Source organism: Salvelinus alpinus, chromosome 10, assembly GCF_045679555.1.
Source record: "Salvelinus alpinus chromosome 10, SLU_Salpinus.1, whole genome shotgun sequence".
NCBI classification, from domain to species: Eukaryota; Metazoa; Chordata; class Actinopteri; order Salmoniformes; family Salmonidae; genus Salvelinus; species Salvelinus alpinus.
This window is the reverse complement of record NC_092095.1, coordinates 72,097,109-72,103,143: the sequence shown is the minus strand read 5'-3', so window position 1 is coordinate 72,103,143 and position 6,035 is coordinate 72,097,109. Positions and strand designations below refer to the sequence as shown.

Below are 6,035 nucleotides of genomic sequence, written 5' to 3'. Positions count from 1 at the left end.
GACATGGTCAAGAGAGGCAAAGAACCTGCAGCAGCACTCTGATGTGAAGAACAGCCCTTACAAAAATGTAGGATTGTAGTACAATGAAAAAAATACAGCTTTGTATTTTCGTGGAATGGTAGTGACCAAAAAACATGTTTTCCATTGTACTAGACCTAGGAATATAAAATGTTTATTTATAGCACAGGCTTAGAAAAAATTCATCTCTAACTAAATGTAACTCCAAATGAACTCTAAAGGAACTGTAATTACATTACAAATGTCCACCTTGGACCCAGTGACTGTAGGTTTGGAGTGTGGAAGGAGAGAGGCAGGCTGGGTTTGTCCTAACTGTCAACTCTGGATAGGATCCCAGTCCTAAATAGAAGTCTGGTCTGCCCCTGTGGAAGCCCCACCCCCTCCCATTGTACTGTATGTATGAACACATTTTCAACAATGGCTTCCTAAAATGCTGTGGTGCTTACTAACACAATAGGAAAGGTTGTGGTAGACGTGGGCCATCACAGGTGAGTTCACAGTTCTTTCACTCTAAACATTCATATCAATGACTCACCCTCAAATGGACCATCACCACCAGAGTTCTAGAAGACTATTTACATAATCAACTGGGCATTACAACATCCTGATCCTCTATATAGTCTTGGGTGTATATTGAACTCTATCAAAGGGGTGTGGAAAAGGTCTGTTGAAATGAATACTGTAGTGGTGTGAGAAAGGTAACACAAGCTTCCTCTCTGGTTCCATTCTCCAATAGTAACTGGGTCATTATTGAATTGCAGGAGTAATACTGTTTCTGGACTTTGGTACCTATAAAACACTTATTTAATAAGAAAACACAAGCACTTTATACTGATAAACATCTATTTGTATGCGTTGTAGACATTACTGGTGGCTAACGAATGGGCTTGTCACCGTGGTGATGTGTAGAGATGTAGTGACATGTTTTGAGTAGATAAATATATATTCTTTAGAATTCCATGAAGTAAACAAAGACATTCAGTAGATCAATAAAGCTGCAGTACTGTATCTGGTCTCAAAGCTGATGAAAAACCATGTCAGTGCTGAGGTCAAATGTAATGCTCATTTACATTTCCTGTTCGTTTCAGCGTCATACAAACAGGAATTATTTTGCTTAAAACTTTTTTTAGTATTTAATGATAGAGATGAGATTGAGCAGCACAAATTAATTAATTCAATTCTAACTTTATTTTAAATTTTCAGATCAATTAAGCTCAATGGAGTTATCCGAACACATTCCTCATCAATGACTAAAATAACACATTTAGTTTTAAAACACAATTTAATAAACATGTAGTCATTTCATAGCCTGTGCATCAATAAACAAAAGTCTGTCGTAAAATATGTATCTACCCAAACTAATGGTGAAAACTGATCATCACACCATCTCTATCTGATACATGTTGTATCTACTAACTCATTCCCACAGAAAACTGATCACACAATCTCTATCTGATACGTGTTGTATCTACCAGCTGTGGTGGTGGTATTTCTGCTTTACCAAATGAGGAGAGTTACAAACTTCACACACCAGTCAGAGTTATACTTAAACTACAGCTTTAATAATAAGAGCTTTGCAATAGCAATTTTACTTTCAATGATGCACCATCTCTAATGAACCATTTAAAGTACCAACAGAAAAGTATAAAGATCTTTGATAGCAAAGATACACCCCTCTCAACTTACATGACGAACCACAGATCTTAGGAACAGTTCACAAAGAAAAACTTTTACTTGAGAAAGGAGTATCCCTTAGCCAGATAGCATTCGCTATAAATTATCGTTCAGTTTGGTCCCTAAGACGAGGTTCTAATTTCGTTCCTGGTACTTCATAGCACAGAACCATTACCTCATGTTATCTGGAATGCTCTTTAGGTTTTATCAACCAAAGACATCGTAAATCTCCTCTGTCAGTGTTATCTGATAGAGGCCCATCCTCAGTGGAACACACACACAATAGTTAACAGAATACTCTATTCTGTCGAATAAAACAACCATTATAATGCAATACAAGCATTATAACATAATCTTGCAATTTTCCACAACACAGCTCATTCCCACAGAAAACTGCAGAGGGAAGCAGTACCACCCAGTCAACCATCACACTCCAATGTTTCTAGTGAACAGCACCGATATGGAGAACCAATAGATGGATTTTTCAAACTTTGTATTTGATTTATTAGGATCCCCATTAGCTGACGACAAAGGAGAAAGCTTGTCTTACTGGGGTCCAACATATAACTAAAAAGACATTAGAGACACAAACTGACAAGGTGACACTGATCAGTAAAGAGAGGGTAACATTCTAGAACACTCCCTTTCCTCTGCAGTTCTCTCACAGTTCTCTCACACTTATTTTATGAGATGACATCAACAGTGAGGACAAACCCAGCCTGCCTCTCTCCTTCCACACTCAGTCCAAACCTACAGTCACTGGGTCCTGATTGTGACAGTGGAGCCCAGTTTGCACAGCAGGAGCCAGAGATGGAATCAGTGAAGCTGGAAGACTGCAGTCAAACAATGGAGCAGAATGTCAACATTCAAGATGGAGGGGAAGATTGGGAGATCTGTTAATCGGTGTAAGAGCAGGTTGTATTTATCTATAATATCTTCATAAGTTATGACCCAGTCTATGCTAGGTTGAATTCTGTAATTGTGACATCACACATCCCTGAGAAACTGCACAACAACGCCTGTGCTATTCATTCCAACTTCCCACTGTGCATGAAACGTTGCAGTAGAACTGTTTCAATGAGAAGGTAGATGTTATTTCATAGTACTGAAACCTGCATGGTTTGATACCAGTATTGTCAGCATGTGTTTTATTCCATTCCAATTAATTCAGCCTGAACACTGATAATTACAGTTCTCTTCAATGCTTTTCAAAGAGGAAAAAAATATTTTATATTGAAAGTCAAGTGTTTTAATTTCTACTAGTTTTCCTTCACAGAAAATACATTAGTGCCACACATTCAGCAGAAAATAGCTTCATGTTCATCAGATAACAGCAGAACTGCAACACTAATTGGATAGCAGTCACACAAGTAAATGAGCTTACAATGAAAAAGGTCTTTTTTTGCTAAAACGATGCATGGTCATTATATTTCTAGTGTTTATCATAGAAAGAATGTAGCCAGCTACATTTCCTAATCTAATGTGTTGCTTGAAGTGAATCTTGCATTTTACTGGAGAAATGAGGCTACACGAGAAAAGTACCAGGGAAAAGTAGCTCCACATCAGTCAGAGTGCTGTCTGCTGATAGAAGTTCCTGAAAGTGCAACTGAAGAATAAAATTAGTTTGATGGCGGGCAGAAATTACAATAAGAATAATTTTTAAAACTTTCTGGTTCTTCTGATGTTGTTCACATAGGAGACCATGTTGAGACATTCTCTACATCCAGAGACCAACAGCAGGAAGATTCTCATCTGATAAAGGAAGTGGTAACAGTGAATTGGATCAAATGAAGAAAGTGTAGAACACTCTATTGTAATCCTATAGTTTCTCACTGTGAGAGAACTGTGCAGAAGAAAGGGAGCGTTATAGAATGTTAGCCTCTCTACTTTACTGATCAGTATTCACCTGGTCAGTTTTGGTGTGTTTTGTTAGCTTCTACTGTAAAGATATTGAGATCTTGGATTTGTCTTTAGGGTTGAATATCCTCTTTGAGGATTCTCACATTGAAGCAATGGAGTCTGATGGTTGACTGGGTGGTACTGCTTCCTTCTGCAGTTCTCTGTGGGAATGAGTTAGTAGATACAACATGTATCAGATAGAGATGGTGTGATGATCAATTTTCTGTGGGAATGAGTTAGTAGATACAACATGTATCAGATAGAGATGGTGTGATGATCAGTTTTCTGTGGGAATGAGTTAGTAGACACAACATGTATCAGATAGAGATGGTGTGATGATCAGTTTTCTGTGGGAATGAGTTAGTAGATACAACATGTATCAGTTAGAGATGGTGTGATCAGTTTTCACCATTAGTTTGGGGGGAATTATGTTTTGCTACTAAACGACTACTTCTTTAATGATACACAAGTTATGGAACGAGTACATGTTTATTAAATTGTTTTCTAAAACTAGATTCATTATTTTAGTAATTGATGATGAAGAATGTGTTTGGATAACTGCATTCAAGCCGACTTAATTGATCTGCCAATGAAAAATAAAGTTACATGAATTTGAATTGGTCAAACTCTTCTTCTCTTCTATATTCAGTTCTTCATATTAGATCTGACAGTATGAATGGTTCTTATGGTTGTATTCAGTTCTTCATATTAGATCTGACAGTATGAATGGTTCTTATGGTTGTATTCAGTTCTTCATATTAGATCTGACAGTATGAATGGTTGTTATGGTTGTATTCAGTTCTTCATATTAGATCTGACAGTATTAATGGTTCTTATGGTTGTATTCAGTTCTTTCATATTAGATCTGACAGTATGAATGGTTGTTATGGTTGTATTCAGTTCTTCATATTAGATCTGACAGTATGAATGGTTCTTGTGGTTGTATTCAGTTCTTCATATTAGATCTGACAGTATGAATGGTTCTTATGGGCTGAGTGCCTGGAGTGTTTTGGTATGATTAAAGTCAGGAGTTCTCTCTGACCCTGTGATGTCACCAGGAGAGAACCACATGTCTCTATCATACACAAACTCTTCTCTATCATTAAATACAACTAAACTATGTTTTAACTGAAATATTTAGTGTTTGTCTGAAGCTGAAAAAGATCTGAAATTATCATCACAAAGATTAATTTGACCTTATGCACTAACAAGCTTTTTCAATATACGCAGCTTTGTCACCAGCTACAGTACTGTACCTTTATTCATCTACTGTACTTCAGTCAACATGTACTCACATTGGATGGGTTGATTAGGATTCAAACCATCTCTTAAACCACTAGCTAGCTAGTTACAAGCCACAACACACATGTCAAGTTGCTGTAGAACTGTTTCATTGGGAAATATGTCATCAAAACTACTGGATATCTTTATAAGGAAAACTGTTCTACAAGTTTCTTACACTTTGAAAATGTGGAGTAGGTTGTGTAGGTCAGCAGGACAACAATATTTAATGCCTATTAAGATTTTAAAAAGCAAAATGTAGAGGTGTGTAGGCTTTCACTGTGACTGTATACGTACCATTGACTTGCAATGGATTTGTGCCATAAATGCTAAAAGGTTAACATTTTAAACAGTAGCCAGATAAACAATATATTCCCAGGACTATAATGAGGGTCAGACTGTTAAAATGTCCAGCTGATTATGTAAATAGTCTTGTAGAACTCTGGTATTGATGGTCCATTTCAAGGTGAGTCATTGATATGAATGTTTAGAGTGAAAGAGCTGTGACCTCACCTGTGATGGCCCACATCTACCACAACCTTTCCTATTGTGTTAGTCAGCACCACAGCATTTTAGAAAGCCATTGTTCAAAATGTGTTTATACACACAGTAACAATGGAAGGGGGGGTGGAATGAACAGGGGAGGAGTTGATCTCTGACTTCTATTTAGGGCTGGTATCCCTCTGTGGGCCGGGCTTTTCAGAATATCTCTGGATTCTCTTTTAAACATACTAGAAACCTGAGGGACAGCCTGGTAGGAGCAGATAAACATGCTAGAAACCTGAGGGACAGCCTGGTAGGAGCAGATAAACATGCTAGAAACCTGAGGGACAGCCTGGTAGGAGCAGATAAACATACTAGAAACCTGAGGGACAGTCTGGTAGGAGCAGATAAACATGCTAGAAACCTGAGGGACAGTCTGGTAGGAGCAGATAAACATACTAGAAACCTGAGGGACAGTCTGGTAGGAGCAGATAAACATGCTAGAAACCTGAGGGACAGTCTGGTAGGAGCAGATAAAACATACTAGAAACCTGAGGGACAGTCTGGTAGGAGCAGATAAACATACTAGAAACCTGAGGGACAGTCTGGTAGGAGCAGATAAACATGCTAGAAACCTGAGGGACAGTCTGGTAGGAGCAGATAAACATACTAGAAACCTG

General features: G+C 37.9%; 1 protein-coding gene across 1 annotated transcript in view; it reads left to right on the top strand.

The window, feature by feature from the left end:
* The window catches only part of LOC139533043 (zinc finger protein 658B-like), a 147,595-nt gene that overhangs the window by 94,380 nt on the left and 47,180 nt on the right, over nucleotides 1–6,035 (top strand). The window lies entirely within an intron of this gene.